Source organism: Diabrotica undecimpunctata, chromosome 4 (genome assembly GCF_040954645.1).
Source record: "Diabrotica undecimpunctata isolate CICGRU chromosome 4, icDiaUnde3, whole genome shotgun sequence".
Classification (NCBI taxonomy): Eukaryota; Metazoa; Arthropoda; class Insecta; order Coleoptera; family Chrysomelidae; genus Diabrotica; species Diabrotica undecimpunctata.
This window is the reverse complement of record NC_092806.1, coordinates 55,631,850-55,653,234: the sequence shown is the minus strand read 5'-3', so window position 1 is coordinate 55,653,234 and position 21,385 is coordinate 55,631,850. Positions and strand designations below refer to the sequence as shown.

Here is a 21,385-nt window from a genome sequence, read left to right as displayed (position 1 = left end):
GACAAAATTTATAGTTCTGCGAACATTCTTTGTGTTCGTCCCAAAAACCGACATGCTGTGGTTCCTGACGAGCAACGAACGAACAGCTCGCTAGCGGTTCGTCCCGTCGTACAAATTAACGAATATAGCGTTCACAAACGGTTCGCGAACAGTTCTGCTCGCATATGTGTACCCGCCTTAATATGAACCGGTCAGGAATATTTAGATACATTCAGTATGTCTAGTCAACTAATTGACATCAATAAGAAGATACTGCATTTAAAAAATAAAATGGATAGAAAGTAAACAAAATATTTATTAGTATAAACTTGTTTACAAAAGAAACATACCTATATACACCTACTTTTATATAAATGTAAAAAACTCGCATTACTTTGATTGTGTACCAGAATGCGTTTCAAAAAAACATAAAATACAAAAACTATTTTTACAAGATGTGGATTGCCATTTATTTCTTGGAGTTTTGCTTTGTGCTCCTTGCCGTCCTAAAGTTCCTTTTTTTAAAGCATAGCACACAACACATGCACGTGACCTTTAGCACGCTCTTGTGATACATGATGCTCACAATTTTGGATGTTCTTGGCTGATTCAAGCTCATGAGTTACATCTAAAAGTCTCAAGGCGGGATGCTCTCTGAATTCAGTAATCCGCATTTTATTTTTTGTTATTTCCGTAGAACACCAGTATTCATTCACTAAAGCAGAACCTAAAATTAGCTCGATTACTAACTTCCGATACCATTTAGTTCATTTGCTAAGAGATTTCTTAATATTGTTCAAGGCATTTTTTTGGGCATTTTAAATTAGATACTATTTTATTGGGAGTAATCCACAACTGAAGGTTAAAATAAGTTTATTGACGTTTCAATTTTCACTTCGGAAATCGTTCTCAAGATACAAACATTAATAAATTAAACAAATTTTTTTTTGATACGAACATTCGTTTTGGATATGGATGCCAGCAACACTGCCATAGGAGTCGTTCTCTTTCAGGTTTAACATGGACAGATGGAAGAAAAAAATTATAGCTTACTTCAGCAAAGTCGTATCGATTTGGAAATAAACTATTTAATTTTCAAAACAGATTCCACCTTCAATTGTGGCTTATTCCCAATAGAATAGTATCTAATTTTCTAAGATGCCCTTTTCTGTCCAATAATTGAGATGCTAGACACACACTATAATAATAGTTATCCGTATGGAGGGTTCGTCCCTTGTCCAAAAGATTGTCCATTAAACTCATGACTACATTTGTTCTTGCATTATCGAGACCATTAGTTCCACAATACATTTGTAGATTATAGGAATATCCACCAGTTGTACAAAGTTTGTACAATGTGATTCCAAATTTATTCTTTTTGCTTTTAAAGTACTGCTTAAATTTTAAACAACCTCTAAAAGGAACAACAGTTTCGTCAATACATATATCATGTCCCAAGTACAAGAACATACTGAAATCTTTCTATTAATTTTTTGATTAGTGGGTTCAACTTCTAGGCTTCTAGGTTTGCTATTGACAAAGCTCACATCCTCGTTGTTATTGAAGTGCCACATTTGAAGCAGTTGCTCGAATATGTTTCTTGCCATGAGATCTTTTACCTTATTGGCGTATAAAAAGTTTGTGCTACAATAAGCTTTTAGACGTGGTAGCTACACTATACCCATCCAAATAATTAAACCAAGAAATATTTCCATTTCTTTGTTATTTGTGGGAACCCATCCCTTTACGCGGAACTTTGGCTTTTGCTTATCTTTCAACACTTGCTCGAAATAAATATTGGTTTGGTACACCATATGGCCAATAATATCATTAGTAATAAATAATTTGAAAAAATCGTATATCGTCTGCTCATATTTATGATAAAATTCAGCTTTTATTCCAATATCAACACTAGAGAAATTAAACGTTCTTAGTGAAGTACCATCAACAGGTCCCCATACTATTTGAGTATCCTGGGTAGAGTTATTTTCTTCATCGGCATCTTTGAATATATTTCGAGCTATCACATCTTTAATAGTTCGACCAATCTGAAACAAAATAACCACTGTCATCCAAAAAGTTTTCAATTGATTTATAATAGCAATTTCGCGAATAAAAAATAAAGATAAAAAAGATAAAAAAAAATAAATCTCAACTAAGCTTACTCACCGTACTGTCTTCGTGTTTAGTTACAAGTTCACTGATACATTCAATTGACGTGGATGGAACAAGATTTTTTCAAGATTGATCACTCCTGTAGTTTCAAATTTTTTTGTACGTTTTGCAGGAATTTCTTCGTCACTACAAGTTTCGTCACTATACGTTTTGTCACTACTCTCAGGTACATACTCATCGGATAAATAAACGTCCCAAAATTCACTTATTTTATCATCTTCATCAGGTAACAATTCATCCCACAATATTTGCAGCCTACGTTGCTGTTGTTCATAGTTACCGTTAGCCAAACTACTCTGTTGATGTTTCGACGTAGAATGATGAAATATGCGTAGGAAATGAAATAAGAAACAAACAACCAACTGGTCGAAATTCGCAAAGTGTGACATCGCATTGATGTCTCACCGTTTCTGCAGACCGATATTTCGGAACGACGACGGGACATTAACGTGATGTCACGAGAAAACTGATAAAAAACATAAAATTTTAAAATATTAGAACTGAAATATATGTCAGAAATACATATTGAGCCTTTTATTTAACAAAATAAAAAAAAACTGCCGTCCATGCGATATTTTTTTTACTTAGTAAACCCGTGCTTAACGTGTTAAAGTTTAGACAATTTTGTTATATGTTTCACGGAATTTTGTCATTAATGACTCGTCTGTCGACTGATATTCGAGCAAAAGTACATTGTTTTCGGGGTTTATATCGTTCATTTGAAAGAAGAGGGTTACATCTCAAAATGTTTAAGTTTTTTTATTGCATCAATAGCTTCGAAATAATGTCTTCTACTTTAGAAAAAATAGTTACATGTGTAAGTTCGCTAATTTCCGAGAGATGGCAGATGCAACTCTTTGTGTTTCCCCCCATTGAACGAGTTGGCTATGAGAAATACAGTTATATTTATATTTCAGTAATCAGTATGTACTTGACCTTTCTCAACTGAACGTTAATCGCTTTAGACAAGACAGTTATACCTTGGAATATAATAGACAAACGATAATTTAATTTAATTAAAAGGGTGATATTTGTGTTTGGATCCATTTTTCTCAAAGGTAATATTATTTTTTTACATTTATTTTTGGTATATAATGTTATTCTTTTTAATATATACTGAGAAGAAGTATTTAAGACAGCGCTGGAGGAAAGCACAGAAGGCATAAAGATAAATGGAGAAATAATTAATAACATAAGGTATGCTGATGACACTGTGATTCTAGCAAGTAGCATGGAGGAACTGAGTTGCCTAATGAGTAAGATACAAAAAACCAGTGCACAATACGGACTCAGACTAATTATCACAAAAACCAAATGGATGTTAGTAAGCAAAACCCAACAACCACCACAGCAACTGATATTAGACAATGAAAGAATTGAACACGTGGATTCGTACATCTACTTGGGAACAACACTTAACTCAAACTGGGATCAAGCGAAGGAAATACGTATAAGAGTAGAAAAGGCAAGATCATCGTTCACTAGCATGAAGCAAATTTTCACCTCTAAAATCCTCACCCTACCTCTCAAAATTCGACTTCTGAAATGTTATCCTGTCCCGGTTTTGTTATATGGAATGGAGGCGTGGACAATGACCGCAACATTGATGACAAAAGTAGAGGCCTTCGAAATGTGGGCTTACCGACGTATATTACGTATATCCTGGAGTGAGCACGTGACCAACGAAGAGGTACTACGCCGGATAGGTAAAGAGAGAGAGGTAGGAATACGTATAAACAAAAGAAAGTTGGAATACTTAGGTCAAGTTATGAGACATAATAAATATAGAGTACTACAGCTGATCGTTCCAGGGAAAATAGACAGCAGAAGGGGTCCAGGGAGGAGAAGACACTCGTGGCTCCAAAACTTGCGGCAATGGTTCGGATTGTCATCTGCTGAACTATTCAGATCTGCCGTAAACAAAGTCAGAATAGCCATGTTGATTGCCAACGTTCGGAACGGACAAGGCACATGAAGAAGAAGAAGATATAATGTTATAAGTAAAGATATATCCATTTTTCTTAACTACTACTTCATAACACTAAAAGTAAATAGTATGTTCTGACAGAAATTTACTTTCCTAGATGTAACCTTTTTTTGGATCCTCCTCCTCTATCTTTTCTCCTTCGTAAGGATGTAGTAGCGTCATGTAATTTGTTTGTAAAATTATCTCTCTCCTATGCGTGTTGTTTTGCTTCGGAAAATGAGTAACCAGTCATGTCCTTTATTTGGTCCGACCATCGTACTGGAGATCTTCCTCTGGATATTTTACACACTACGTTACCTTCAACTATCATTCGCTAAATGCCTGCTCTTCTTTTAGTTACCTATATGTCCAAAATATCTCAGTATAGTTTGGTTGGTAGTTGTGATGAGTCTAGTTTTTATGTTAAGTTCTGCTAGAATTGAGTTATTTGTGCGATGGGTGGTCCATGGTATGCGCAACATTCTGCGGTAGACCCACATTTCAAATGGCGTTATACGCTTCGAATTAACTTTTTTTATTATCCAAGTTTTGGAAGGATAGGTGGCGATAGGAAATATCAATGCTCGAACAAGGCGTAAGTTTGTGTTTTTTGTGATGTCAGTGTTCTTTCAAATTTTTATAAGTTTGGCTGTTGCCGATCTGGCCATCGTGATGCGTCGACGGATCTCGTCTTCGCATCTTCCACTGTTAATAAGTAGTAGGTGGTAGTAGTACCTAGTAAGTAATCGTTTTTCGGATAATATATCATAAAAAAGTAGCAATATAGTGTGCGTAAAAAGTAGTTTTGCGAAATGTAACCTTATTCTTTAAAGTAATTTTGTTATATTTGAATTATCTTTTTTTTGCCTTGGGTAAATTATTATAAATTAAATGGTAGTATTATTTTAGGATTAATTTAATTAGACAGTAATGCTTAATAACAGCCGTACAAATCGCATTTTGTCGCAGATATTCAAGGCAATTATACTTACGATAATTCTGAAAACTCTTTTAAATATGAATAAAACATAATGTATGATAAAAGTAATAAAGTAAATACTACGGAAACGATACCAACAACAAATTGGGTGATTGAATATTTTGCCAAGAAAAATTCAGAAAATTGGCCTGTTGGTAAGTTCTTATTTAGACCGAAAAAATTAGAATTTTTTGTACTTATATTATTATTTTAGATTTCTTAATAATACAGACACATCTGAAAAAATCTTTAGCAGCCTATTATGACAAATGATGACACATGTGGCAATGGAAATAATAATTTGTTGGGTAAGATAAAATAAAATGATATTGGTATATTCTTATATTTAGAAAATGAATTACCTAAAAAAACTATGAATGGGTACTTTATCTTCAAGCAGTGATTCATCCGCAAGCAGTGTCTCATCCTCGAGCAGTTATTCAACTTCAGATACAGACAACAGTTCACATTCTAAAACAGGTCTCTATGCATCAGAGGACAGCATCGTAGATCCTCTTTATAATCCACCTGTCCTATATCCTTGAAAGCTATTGCACCACGTTACAGATTGTCGAATAAAGAAGCGCCTAGAAAACCAAAAAATAACGCATAGGTACTATTTTTTAAATGATGGACAGCAAATAAGGGTGTGTAAATATTTTTTATGGCAACGCTATCAATTAATCATAAAGTCATAACAACAGTCCTGCAAAAACAAACTGTATGCGAAATCGGAAAGGTTTTAGAAAAGGACCAAAGGGGGAAGCATGGAAAACATAAAAAAATAAGTGAGAGCATAAAAAATTTAATTAGAACTCACATTAACTCTATCCCCAGGAAAAAAGTCATAATTGTCGGTCGCATTCTACTAAAGAGTACATTGAAGGAAGTAAAACTATAGCCGATTTACACAGAGACTGCCTTGATATATGTAAAGAACAAAATGCTTCTTCGGGGAACTATCTTATGTACTTTAAGATCTTTAATGAAGATTTTAATCTAGAGTTTAAACTGCCTATAAAAGATCAACGTGAAGAGTGCCTGCGCTACAGGTCTTCGACAGAGGAAGAAATAGTAGCTTTACAAGAAAAATTCAATAAAAATTTAACAGAAAAAGATTTATCAAGAAGAAGATATTGATAAAAATAGTGATGGTACAACCTCTTTTTATTATGTTTGAAAACTGAATGTTTTCAATATATATATACTTTATGATATTAAGTCCCACGAAGGTACTTGCTATGTGCATACATCCACAATATGAAGATTGACTCTCAAGAGATACAACCTATCTCTTGGAATTGCATCCGCAATAACAGGAAGTTTAAGCGACTGCTCCAATATAAATGAATTCGAGGAAATTTTAAACAACCCATCACTGCATGGATCCCAAAAATTTTTTTTTATTTCTTCAGGAGTTACTTTGGGTTTAAGTTCCCTTCCGTGTTTTTGTAAATAAAATTGTGCAGTATGTTCTGTACACAGTTGAAAAAATGAGTTTCCCAAAAAACTTTTCAAAGTAACACCATGGTGTTAAAACTTCAGTGGGATCTGGAAATATTGTTTAGGGTATATTTTCATTTTTAAATGGATTAGTTCTACCCCAATTTAGCATTAATGATTTTTGGAGATTTTGTACAGTACTGGGAACTGCGGAATCATTTTCGTCTCTACTTTCATCAGATTTATCACTTTCTTCAATCTCATCATCTTGTACAGACAAATTCTCCTCTTCAGACGGTACCCAATCGTGATCATCATCTCCGAGTTCAATTTCCAAATCGGAATCAATTTCATCCTGTAGTTCGTAGATTTCATCTGGATGAACAGCCAGTCTCGCCGTGTCAACTTTTCTAGTTGTTCCTGAAAAAGAAACCCTTGTTACTAGTTTTGTTCACTGAATCATTATTTTTTTTTGCATTATTACACCATTTACTTCCGTCCACATAAACGTGAAGCACTTCAAAACTTACATTGACACCGCTCACTCCTAGCCCTCACAAACGTGTTGTTCTTCAAAACACGTTGATTTTGTCTAAATAGGTAAACATACACAATTTGTGACGACTATATACCAAAATAAATATTTTAAAACAAATAAAAATGTATACTTACGTCTAGAAGCCATATTAACGCACTTGACAAAAAGTCGTTACCATTCACTGAACAATATCATACGGATCTAAGCAAATTTTCGGTAATCTCCCGCGACAATATGATAGACACATGCACCCAATATCGTGTCGTAGAGGAGCAACTGGTGCAAAATGATATTTTAAACTTAATGTCACTTATAAATAAGACGCTCACAATTGTGAGTGTATGGAGCGTAAGGGATAAAAAATTTGCCCATAAAATCAATAACACATAAATTTTTTGTCCCTGGACACGGACAGAGTGAAGAGGATAGTATCCAAGCTATGATAGAAAACCAGAGAATAACACATACATTTTTTGTCCCTGGACACGGAGAGAGTGAAGGGGATAGTGTCCAAGCTATGATAGAAAAACAGATAAAAAAATATAAATGATCAAGTCCAATATACGTACCTGACCAATATGGGTGCATTATTCGAACAGCTAAAAAACTGGAAGTTCATATAAAGTACATAAAATAGGTTTTAATGATGTGTTTGATCTTAAAGCTTTGTGTGCAGACTTATCTCTGAGTATTCCCAAAAATGCTAAACTATCTGATGTGAAGATCTTGATGTTAGAACGTAACATTCCTACTATTCTTTATTATAAATCATCTTTTAATCAAGCAGAATATAATCAAGTGGAAACTGTGCGTTCTAGGCGTGAAGTTAATATCAATAATATTGCTTTAAAGAAAGTTTTTACAAAAAAATGGGAATAACTGAAGCTAAAAAAAAACGGATTTTTGTCTTTAATAGAAAAAAAAAGCGATGTATTCCTGAATACTATTTAAGTTTTTACAAAAATTTGTGAAGAAACACAATCATTATTATTATTGCTTTATGTTTCTTTGATGTTTTATTAATCAGTTTTAGTAAATCATATTGATATAATGGCATTTTTAATTATTCTATATTAATACAAATTCTAAAATGAACCTTTATGAGCAAAAACCATGTCTTAAAAAGATAATATTTTTTTTATTCAAGACGGTTCTATTTTTTTTCTAAACTTGAATTCTTAAAATAAAAAAAAATTGTTAGAGTGTTTAAAACATTGTAGCATTTTTATTTTCTTTGGTATATATTGAAATGACCTCGTAGGTATTAAAACATCGAAAATGTATTTTCAATCCTTTTGCATTGCTGGAGTTGATAATAAACACATTTTAAAGCTTGTTTATGTATCACGGACGCGTGTTTCTTTGGTATTTTCTTTGATCGTTTCCGCTTAATATTGCGCTTCAAATAAACATCAATTTAGATCGCTGAGAAAGTATTGAATTTATCTACGCAGGGAAGAGAATTAGATAACTCTCGGTAAGGCCGGCCGCTGTTAAAGGCGTTTGGTTTTATTGGAGTCCGAATTTTTCTTCAAATTCGTAATTTTTTTGTTTTTCGTCTCTTTTTATGGGAAAATGTGTAGTATTGTGGGAGTTAATTGTGCAGTAAGTGTAGTTACAGAGGTTTGGAAAAATTTCTGAAGAGACAACACGCGGCGAGTGTCGGCGTTAAGAACCGGCAAATTTGTTGCGAAAAAGTGAATTATACTCAATGTAATGAGTCAGTTTTGAAATAGTAATCACTGTTTTTTTGTTTTTATGCCGTCTCTTATCTAAGAGATTTGCGGCGTTTCCAACAAATTTGAAGGATAACCACATGTGTTCCAGTTTTTAAAGAAGCCGAGTTTTCAAAGTTTGCATCCCAGGGTCCAGCTTCCATCCTCGTTGTTTGTCATTCCCCCTAAAGAAAATTTTCCCAATTTTCAACCTCTTATATTAATACCTATGTGGTAGGCAAAATAATCGTTACAAGATCAGAAATATATCATATTCAATTATTAAATTCTATAAAATCAATAAACACTGCATAATAAATGAAATAAATGAGTGAGAATTTTAAAACCTCTCTAAATAACCTTTCTGAAAATTCTAGTTGTAACCCTCTTCTTCCAAATGAACGATGCCTTGTTCCGGAATTATTTATTCTCTTCTCGCCAACTAGTTTCGATTTAATAAAAATAACGCTAATTGAAACATCCTTCATGATATCATTGAGTTTAATGTGGTTTTAAATAGAAGTAGATTCAAAATCAAAATGTTGTCTATCTCGTAAGAGTCGCTATATAAACGTTTTCAACTAAGAAGTTTTCAACATAATTCAGTCGTTACAATATTAATCGATTTACGAAATCGTAGATAAATTCATGCATGGTGTTGAAAATTTTTTATTTTAAATAAGGTTTCTCTTTTTGATTAGCAATGTGTGGTATAATTTTTAAAGAAATGGGGTAATTATATTTCTCGAGAAAAAAAATTAAATCGTACTATGATTTTTGTACAAAGGAAGTATAAAAAATAAATTTTCAAATATCCCAATAATTCTGTATATTATATTATTTGTAGTATACTCTAAAAATGTATCTCTGCGACTGACTGGATTCAACTATGAAAAGACATGGAAATATACCGTCTACAAAATTGATAATGTAGAAACCAATCCTTTTAAATACAAAAGATGGGATCACCAGTTTTTCCAGATACGAACCAAAGAAAGAAAATGAGGCAAGTAGAAGTAAGTAAACTATAGAATTTAAAATTTTTGTGAGAGATAATCAGTGTGCGTAATATGTTTGCTAAAAATTTTATTTTTACCAAACTGTGTACACAATGCTTGCTGAATTTACTAACAATATAAGAACACGCATTAGGATTCGTCTTTTTTTAGCAACATTTGGGGGCAAACGTAAACTAATTAGCAATTAGCATAAATGCACCTGTAGCTAGTACAAACTCATCACCGCATTAAAACGAGGGATTTTAAAATAAGCCTGGAGATATTTGCAAACTGATCATTGGCCTACCTGAACCCCGTGGCAAGCAAATACTATACTTACAAACTGCTAAGGTTTGATAATTTGAAGGAATACTTTAAGTACGACTTTTCACATATGGATATAGCACAAAAGATTTCTGTTTTTTTTTATTTTTAATGACAATTTTACAGTATGTACGATTGAGTTAATTAAGTTTGATTGTTAAATAAATTTTTTATTTCGTGTTTATGAAGGATCTCCAAATGAGTCCAAATTAGTTAAGAATACGATTTCTAGATTTTTCAAGGAATCTGTGTAATAATGAAGATGCTTAAACAACCAAAAAACAACCTAAATCTCGACTGGACGTAAAAACGACCTCCAAAACTAAGCCATTAAGTAACCAGCAACTCCTGCAAGATGAAAGCTCAAGACGACTTATCGGAGAGGCCATTAAAAATCATTCAACAGAAGATTGCAACTTCCTTTCTCAAAGAACACATGACAACAACGGACATCTCTTGCATTCGGAGGAATATGAGCAACAATCGTTTGCCTTTTATGCCACCTGACTACCATAGAGATCCCATAATGATTCATTGTTATTTAATATCTACCTCAATCATATGGTGTCTAGCATCACATAAAGCCCGCTTTTGCTTTTTGCAGATGATCTGCAATTGTTTAAGGTCATATCTCAGCCTAAGGACTATCTGAGCCTGCAGCATAATCTCGATGGATTTGTGCACTGGCGTGTGTCTTTATTTTCCCTAGGTAAAAGGTAAAAGGTAAAATACTCTTATACCAACAAACCTTTAAAGCGATCTTTTACTATTATACACTTTTTTGGTACGTACCTGCTTTATATTTTGAAGGTTACGACAATCTTCTTCACTGTCCTACATACTTTTGCAGTAACATTTATGGTGTGGTGGATTTGCCACGTTACAATTTAAAAAATATAAATTGTACTCCTGCGTTCTTTATCGATGACTCCACGATTACACCATAATCCGGGTAAATAAAAGCCGGTGTTTAAACTCTACTACAACAAATAATTAATAATAATTATCGTACAACCAAAATTTGTTTTAAATACTAAATCTGTGATACACAATTTCTGCTGAATCTACAAGGTCGAGCAACAGGTCTTTTTATTGTAAATTCACTTATTGTTTATTTGACAATGAATTAAATTAAGCAACGCTTTTAGTTAATAGGATGCTGTTCCCAAGCTTGTATTTTATTAATTAAATTTATTTTAAATATTCAAAAAATCCTGTGTGGGATATTGCATAATGGGTAAAAGAGGAAAATGGTTAAACATTGTAAGAACGAGTTTTGTGAGAGATAGGGTGAATATTTTGCTAAAATTGGTATGAGATTTTATTGAAATTTTAGTAGATATATAAATACATTTTTGATTTTATTCTAGGCTCCTCTCAGACTTGTTTCTCCAACAGATCTCAAACGTACATACATTCAACTTCATCTAACTCTTAACATGCCCAGTGTACATTTAATACAGGTCTGTTTAAAATCAGATACCCTTCCTAAGAGGGTGACTTCTGTAATGTTTTATAATGTTACTTGGAATGAAGTGATCATTACTTGGAAATTTCACTCAACCAATGCTAGGTACGTTTATAATCACTTATATTTATTTTTTTTGTATTAGTAATATATTCGATATATAATTATACAATGTTGAAAGTCGAAGAAATATATATGTGACTGTATACTGTGGTTTTAAATGCGAGAAACTGAGAGACTATTTTTTATCGGCAACCGCGCTACGTCATTACGAAGATTGGGTTCAGTACTGGTAGATTATGGGCGGAGTTGTTCATAGAGGTGAGAAGTGCAAGAAAGAATATATGTAAAAAACAAAAAGAAAATAGGCAAAAAAACAACTATTTAAAAGAGAAGGGAACCAATATTTTTAAATGTTTGAATCCAAAAAAAAAACAGAAATGGGATATTCACAAAACAAAGAGAAAACCAAATATCATTAAATAAAATTTTTTTAAAAATTTACTAAATGATAATGTATTAAAAAATATCAAATGTCATAGATACCACAAAATAAACAAAAAAGTTATTATATATCACTAATGTAGTCAAATATTATATACAGTGAGGTCCTAAAGTAACGACTAAATTCATTTTATACAATACAAATTGTGAATACAAATGGAAAATCCTGAAACAGGTAAATTTTTATTTATGAAAATACACTTTCCTAATGATAATATTCAAATATATTTTGAACTCCCTAGGGGTACCTAGTAGTTACCCCGGACAAAATTTTAAATAAAAAGGAGTAGCGTGTATTACAGCTTTTAAAAGGGTTTTAAATGCTCTATTTAGCAATGAATATTTTTCTTTTTTACAGGGATAGACAAGAAAAAAATTATTTTATTTAATTCCATCAAAAAGCCATCGAGTCGAATATCTTTCACGATTGACTCGTCTATTAGTTGTTTTGTTGTCAAAAAAGTAACAACCGATCTTTTTGCTTATTTTGTAAAATAATAGTGTCATAAAACAAATTTAACTTTATTAACAACAATTACAACAATTTAATCTAAATTATATGCTTAAAATGATCACCGTTCATCTCTTGGCAGAAAAATAGAAGGTGTTAAAAATCTTCGATAACATTTTGCAACATCTATGCGGTGTTTTTATTAATTTCTTGCCTAATTTGATGCTTTAAATCATCAGTATTGATTGGTTTCATCATGTAGATTTTTGTTTTTAAATAGCACCAAAAGAAATAATCCAGTGGAGTCACATCGCAAGAAAGGGGTGGCCATTCAATTTCGCCACGTCTACCGATCCATCAATGCGGAAAAGTTTGATCAAGAAATGTTGGTACTGCTGCTGCATAAGCAAGTAACCACTGCATAATGTGGTGGAGCTCTATCTTGTTAAAACCATATGTTTAATTTAATTTAAAACCTATTAATTTCTGCGGGGTTAACAGTATCTGGGAAGCGTTGTCGTAAATCAGTGCTAAAACATTTTGTAGACAGTTCAAATAACTCGGTCCAGTTACTATACACTCAAAGAAGTATGGTACAACTATTCCGTTATTTAATATGCCAGCCCAAATGTTCACTTTCTGAAGATACTGAGTGTGATCTTTCCTCATCCAGTGTGATTTTGCATACTCCAATATCGACAATTTTGTTTGTTAACCGTTCCATGTAGGGTAAATGTTGCCTCATCTGAGAAAATAATATTTTTTTTTCATTAAATAATTCTCATTTCTGACACTAATCTTCTACATATCTGCGGCAATTGATTCAGTAAAATCTGTCTCGAATTCTGGCAAGTGTTCTGTTAACTCCGAAATGTCCTCCCGAAAGGCAGCTATAAAGTTGAAGTAGTTAGAAGTACCACTTTTTGCACTGTACGCACTCCATCAGGGCTTTTCCACTTCCGATACAATAGACAATTGAAAAGATACAGAGATTCCCACTAAGCTCAGTACGCCTTCTAGTACCACTGTATTTGGTTATTTCCTGCCAAATAGTTCTTACTTCATTTTTTAGCCATTCTCGTGTGATTCTTAAGTCATTGTCTTTCTTTTGACTCTTTTTAAGGCTTACCAGGGAAGTCTGATCATTACCTTGTTCCTGTTTAACTGTGTTCCTCCGGAGACTTACTTTCACTACTATTTACAATTGTTTGTTGTTTCTTCAATCCCACCCCACCGCTATCACCAACGTTACTCTTCTTGAAAATTAACGTTATTGAACACTAACTTGTTTACAATATTTACTATAATAATATTTAATATAATGACAACTATAAACTTCATAATCTCAAAATACTATCGTTCTAAACTGTCACCAACATCTTTATATATATATATATATATATATATATATATATATATATATATATATATATATATATATATATATATATATATATATATATATATATAAATAATAACTTTACTATAGAAAATGTCACACTGAGAGTGCAGTACGGGTAAGATACGGCAATGCTTTTCTTATGGAGAATAAACGCGCAGGGTTGTCGGTTTTCTTCAGCTGTTGATTGCTCATTGTCTCACAGGACCGGCTTGGATAAAATGCATCTGCCGGCAGTACGAGTAAAATATTTTATATCATGTATACGTATTCAGTAGAATAAAAAGGCATTGATGAGTTATTGACAACGAAAACTATGAATTTTGCATATAAAACGTCAACATGAGATATACAATTGAATCATATTTATAAGAGTAACATTTGAACACATCTTTACAAGAACAACATACAATAACTGTAGTTTTAATGTTTTACATAAAATAGAAAAAACCTACATAATTTCTAGGAAAGAATTTGGAAACTTGGAAATGATATTATTTATAGATATTTATATAATATTCAAATTTCCAATTCTTTCATAGAAATTAGATTTTTTCTATTGTATGTAAAATATTAAAAATACAGTTATGTTGTTTCTATAAATAGGTCTTCATTTCTTTTGTAAAACTTCTGCTACAAATTACCATCATTAACATAATCACCTAAATATGGCCATAAACTTGTTTGTCATAATTTATTAGTATTTGATAAACTCCAAGCTTTCCCTATTTCACCCCCTACCCATCTTTAGGGTGAAAGTGCTTTTGGAAAACGAAACTACACTTCAAAATTTAGTCCGAGTTTCAACAGAGAGCATGGAGTCCCATAAGTTTAAATCCGGTGAATTATTTAACGGTTGCGCTAAACTCGTAGTGTTAAATATGTTGTATTTTTTACAAAATACGGAACAACTTAATGTAAGTGCTGCCGTAAGACGTACTTCGTTGATGACTGGTGTTAGCGAAAGAAGCAATTACAATTTCAATAAAGAAAAAGAACAGAGTGGAACGTTGAAATCGCCAAAAAAACATAAAAAACGAGTGTGTCAATCAATTTCTAGAATATTCACATATGACGAGGGTGTAAGAAGTATTCTACGGAGAATTGTTCATTGCGAATTTTTCATGAAACATTTGCCGCCATTCTTAAGCATATACATAACTTCATACAAGGTAATGAGAATATACAGCCGTTGTCTCTTTCTACTTTATACAGACTTCTGAAAGATATTGGATTTGTTTATAAGAAACGTGGCCGAAGAAGCATCATGGTGGAGCGAGAGGATATTATTCATTGGCGCCATAATTATTTGAGAACTATACGACGTTTGCGAAAAGATCATTGCAATATCATATATTTGGACGAATCGTGGGTTAATGTTGGCCAATCTATAAATTACGAATGGTGTGATACTACGATACAAAACAGTCGTGATGCTTTTCTCAAAGGTTTAAGTACTGGCTTAAAAGCACCTACTAAACGAGGTCCACGATATGTTTTATTGCATGCAGGTTTTTTAGGAGGTTTCCTTCCTGGCACACAGCGTGTTTTTCTGGCAAAGAAAAATGATGGCGACTATCACGATGAAATGGATGCCGCATATTTTGAGAAATGGTTTAAGGAGACATTAATATCAAATTTACCAAATAATGGTCGCAGGAATGTCATTGTAATGGACAATGCATTGTACCACTCCCGTAAAGAGAGATTCCCTAACAATTCCTGGAATAAAGCTGCAATCAAGGAATGGCTAGTGGAAAAAGACATTCTTTTCGAGGAGTGTTATTTGAAATCCGAGCTATTAGAAGCAGCGCGTGCTTTTAAAGATCAATACGATAAGTATCATCTTGATGAGTATGCTTCACAACATAATGTTTATATTTTAAGGCTTCCTCCATATCACTGCGAATTGAATCCTATAGAAATGGTGTGGAACCAAGGTAAACGATATGTAAGTACCCATAATACCACTCTTAAAAACGACGAGGTACGCCAGTTGATCGACGACGGTTTCGCACGCGTCACAGAGCAAAATTGGCGCAATTATGTCACTCATGTTGTTGAGAAAACGGAAACTGAGATGTGGACTGCGGACAACCGGCAAGATGACGTAGACCAATTGATAATACACGCGAATACAGGGGAGAGTAGCGAAATCGAATCCGACATCTCAGATTTAGAGGACGACTTTAGTATAATTAATTGAATATCTGTGAGTAACCTCGATTATTTTACACTGTATAACCAATAAAATGCATTTACCAGTCCAATCAGAGTATGGGCTTTTCGGATATTGGGCTGGGTGCACGGAAATCGAGTTCCCGGAGATTCCACCCTGTATATTTATAGCTATAAGAAATGTAATTTAAAATATATTTGTTAGTTTAATAAAGTATAAATATAATATAATGTTAAATAACTTACACTATAAACCTTATACCTGCTCATCTGGTCAAGTGTGGGCAAGGAAAACCATTATCCCATATGGAATAACACAAGGTTTCGCTGAAAACTACCAGGTTGCTATGCCAAGGAACTAGGTAAACTTATGTTGTGTGTAAAAAATGCGAGACTGCATTATGTTTTAACAAGGACAAAAACTGCACTTCAGATTTCCACAAAAAAAAATTCATAGTAGGTGTTAAAATTTCACAGTGATTCAAGTACGCAACTTGTTTTTTTAATAACATCGACAGGATTAAAAAATGTGCAAGCTTTTTCGATATTCCCGTTCCTGATAATTTTTCACATATTTACAAAAGAAAAAGTTTTTCTTGGATATTGGGCTGGGTCCACGGAAATCGAGTTACCGGAGGTTCCACCCGGTATATTTATAGCTATCAAGAAATGTAATTTAAAATACATTTGTTAGTTTAATAAAGTATATGGTTTTATAATAAAATTCTCGCTAAAAACTTAAGGTCTTTTTATTCAAATTCATGCCTCTTATTTGGCTACTTGAAGGCAATTATTTTATCAATATATTATTTTATAATAAATAACACAGCCCGGCGTAGAGATCTGGGTACGGTTCTGTGACTACCACTTGGACCTGTTTGTATCGCCAAGCACAAGGCGTGAAATCCGGCAATTGTGCATTCCTATATTAGCCGTACTGCACTCTCGGTGTGACTTTTCTATAGACATTTTATGAAATTTTGATGTCATCTTGAATGTTCTTGAACTCGTTCTTCTTTTTCGCCAAGAGATATCTTACGGAACTTTCGTAAAAGTATATATCAAATATCATAACTATACAAAATAATCAAATTCAATAATCGGATAATATATTAAAAAATATTACATATCAATAAAGTTATCACATATTATAAGAAAACTTTGAGAACTAACCTAAGTCCTCTTCGCAATAGATTAACTGTATATGCAAATAAAACAATACATTTATCAAATTAAATGATAAACACGCAAAGCATTTAAACATGCTCAAACCGATTAAACATGTTTAATAGAGACTTGCACTAAATTGGTAATTAACATTAATTATGTAGATCAATATCTTTTCTGTGGCTAAAGGACTAGCTTCCAAGCCAACTCTCTAAATCCACACACACGCACACACACACATTAATTATATAATAAAAGATCATGATGTTTGCACTATCAACATATATACAAAAAATATTTAAAAAAGTAACGTCTATATATCCAGTCTCTCGTATTATTGTGTAACTTTTTTTACTTAAAATAACTTCACTTAAATCGGCTAACAAAAGAAAGGAAATGTACTCAGAATAACTCTGAGCAGTAAAGGTCGTGGCATATTATCGTGCACGTTGCGTTTCCAGCACATATCGTTTCCGAAAAATATAATTTAAATGGTTTTAAATATGAACAACGCACACTGTCCGGAACATTGCGTTTCAGACACTTGTTTAGTATATTCGAACACAATATTTTACTGATGCCGACGGCTGCGTAACGAGTCGTAACCGGTTTGTAAGGATAATGTTAATTAGATACCCGTCGTTTTCCCCTTGTTGTTTATTTAGGTCTTTGTTTGTATTTGATACAGACTATTTAAAAAAATAATTTTCGAGGCTGTTTTTAATAGGAATTTAATAATAATTAATAGGTTTAACAATTATTTTAGAATGAATAGGATTCAGTTTAAATATGTTTTAAATTTAATTTCACCTTCAGTTAAAAAACAAAATACTACATTTAACGAAGCAATACATATCAAACCAAAAAGTATTTTTAAAAAGAAGAGGTATCACTTCCGTACAAAAGTCCTACTTGTTTATCACTTCCGTGATTAATTGTCACAAAGCAATAAAAACACATGCATAAATGACAAAATAGCCTCGAAAATTATTTTTTTAAATACTCTATATCAAATTCAAACAAGTTCCTAAATAAACAACAAGGGGAGAACGACGGACATTTAATGCACATTATCCTTACCAACCGGTTACGACCTATGTCCCGGACAGTGTGCGTTATTTATATTTAAAACCATTTAAATTATATTTTTCGGAAACTAAACGCTATGTGCTGGAAACGCAACGTGCACGATAATATGCCACGACCTTAAAGTGGACCACTGGACGTTGACCTACGGTGTAGTCAAAATAAAAACCTTGACACTGTTTGACGCGAAAATCATAAATGAAACTAATGTAAATTTCGGAGATTCCGCCTCTTTTGGATTTCGGAAAAAAACCCATTCCACTAAAAGTATTTATGTATGTTTCATTTTGTTTGTATATTAGGGTTGTTAATTTTTTACCAGTTTACCTAACACCTTTTATTGTAATAGCAGGTACGCCCAACATGATTTCAACAAACAGAGGTTTTATTACTTGAGGAATTTGAATGAACAATTTCGATAAAATGTCGACATATTTAGAAAATATTGGCATTATACCTACTTACATTTTTTTTATAAACTTATGCAGATATGCACAATTTTTTGTAAAACTCTGAAATTTATACAAAATATGACAGATATGCAAAAAATGTATTTTCCATATATTCCGGTCTCTACTTAACTTAAACATAAATATCATTTGTTTCTAGTTAATATTTTGTATTTATTTAGATCCCCTAATTTCCTTAATTTATCTATTATTATCACATCTTACACCACGTCTTGCCTACTTCCATTTCATCATTTCAATGTTGTTCTTATGCATATTTTTGATGTATTGCTATATAGCAATTAAGAAAACAACAATTGTATTGCTCCTGAGTATATTGATCTAGAGGAATGCATAAAATTACTCGAGTGTACCATCTCTGGTTGAACTACAACATCCTCATATCTATAAACAAACAATGTGTTTACAAGGAGTTAAGAGAACACGGCTAACCTCTCTACTGCTTGTCAATAACCCGATTTCCATTTGCAGATGTTTGCTCAGATACGAAGTGGAATTCGAACCAGGCAAATGTAGCAGCACCACCAGGAATGGTAGCAGCTCTCGACGTCGATGTTTCGAGAGGATCAATCCCCATGATGTGGGTGTTTTCATGTCGTTTCATCGAGTAGGCGAAGGTAAATAAACGCACAAATATCTCACTCAAACAATCGGACCCGTACGGGAATTAAAATGAAACGTACATTAGTTATACCGAGACGTCTCGGCTACAGTTTGCCGTGACAATTTCTGAAGAGGGTGTTATAATGGATTGTTCTTAGTGTATAAATGTTTACGGCATGGGCGTACGTTACTAAGAAAATTTTAAAACACAGAAATATAAATCTCATATCGCTTATTCCAAATTCAGAAATGGTATTGCAAAGATTTTTAACAAGATATATTTCTTTAATCTATAGATCTACTAGTACCTAACATTATTTTAAGTTGGTAAAAATCTTGATGCTGATTGATAGGGGAAAACCGTCAAAAACAGGAAAGGGTATACACGAAATATTAAGTGGGGATTAGCTAAATTGGCTTTTGGTGTTAGTGATGATTTTTGTGTAATAAAATATGGTTGCAATAAGTATTTTTTGAAAATTAAATTTATAACTTACAGTAGTCTCTATATAACGATTTACGATATTACGATAATTCCTAAATAACGATGAAAATGGTAAACGTTGGTTGGTTCGTCATAAGAACAATGTATTAATTCTTTCTCTATACCGATATCGTTCTCTCTTTATAGCGATAACTTTTTAGCGTTCAATAGTTGATGACAAATGTGTTATTGTATTTAAAGTTCAGACTACCTGAGTCACGAGTGGCAAAGTCATTGTCCAGCGGTTGTTTTGGTTTGCACTTAAGGAATGCGGCCACCCATTCTACTCTTTGTTATCAGAGAATTAAGTGACTCACGTTTATTGTTCGGGCGGCGTACCTAACTGTTATCACACAGATGTTGTCATCTATTGACGACTTTTTTTTACAGTTTGAGTTGTCTTAGTGTGTCAACAGTCAACATGTTTTCGAAAGAGCGTAAAGTGCTCTCGGTGGAGGAAAAGTTATTAATAACTCGAACAATAGAGAAAGGTGAAAAGCAATCAGATGTCGTTCGCCGGACGGGGTTGTCTCAGTCAACTGTGGCTATGATATGGAAACACAGAAAAAAGTGGCTTAAAGCGGAGATGGAGGGCGGTAGCAGGAAGAAGTTGCGGAAACCTCAGCACGAAGATTTAGATCGCCCTATGCTTCAGTGGTTCCAGCAGCAGCGTATGAATCCTATTCCACTTTCTGGGCTTGTGGTCAGGACAAAAGCTGAGTTTTTTGCAACTGAACTTAAAATTGAGAATTTCAAGGCGTCTGAGGGTTGGCTGAGCAAGTGGAAGGTGCGGCACAAGATCAACTAAGGACTGAAGGCGATAAGAAAGTGGGATATCGAGCTTAAAGGGAAAAATTCTTTTGCTTGTAGACAATTGTCCTGCTCATCCTGTATTGCGCGACCTTCAAAACATCGAACTCTGTTTTCTGCCAGCAAACACAACGAGTGTCCTTCAGCCTATGGACCAAAGTGTCATCAAGAGTTTGAAAAGCCATTACAGGAGAAGACTTTTGATGGAATTGGTTGAGAATAATGGAAATCTTAAACTAACCATTCTTGACGCCATCCTAATGATTAGTAAATCCTGGGACGAGGTGAGGAGAAATACAATAAAACATTCCTTCAAACACGCAGGATGGCTGGAAGATCAAGGATTGACTGATGATGAAGATGACCTGCCATTAGATGTTTGGGCCAGACAGTTTGAACTTACGATCACCTACGGACCGGAAGAGCTAACAGATTTTGAAGAAGTTGATGAAAATGTAGCTACAATATCTGGACTTTATGACGAGGACATCCTGCAAGCAGTTCGTGTAGAAGAAGAAGAAAACAGTGACTCGGAAGTGGAAGCAGAGCCAGAACTAGTATCGACCCCTCAGCAGGCATTGGATGCGGCAAAAGTACTGCATCGATTCTTCATCCACCAGGAAGACGATATGAGTGCTGTAGAAGATT

The 21,385-nt window shown here is 33.4% G+C and overlaps 1 protein-coding gene across 4 annotated transcripts in view; it reads left to right on the top strand.

The window, feature by feature from the left end:
• Idua (alpha-L-iduronidase) overlaps positions 1-21,385 on the top strand; it is a 264,927-nt gene that overhangs the window by 175,393 nt on the left and 68,149 nt on the right. For 2 of the 4 annotated variants that reach the window (XR_011950646.1, XR_011950644.1), the window contains 3 exons: positions 9,643-9,811; positions 11,488-11,690; positions 19,312-19,457. The exons of 1 other annotated variant lie outside the window; for it this stretch is intronic. The gene's annotated coding sequence lies outside the window, so the exon portion shown is untranslated. The remainder of the gene's footprint in view (positions 1-9,642; positions 9,812-11,487; positions 11,691-19,311; positions 19,458-21,385) is intronic. One more of the 4 variants, XR_011950645.1, reaches the window with a different exon arrangement.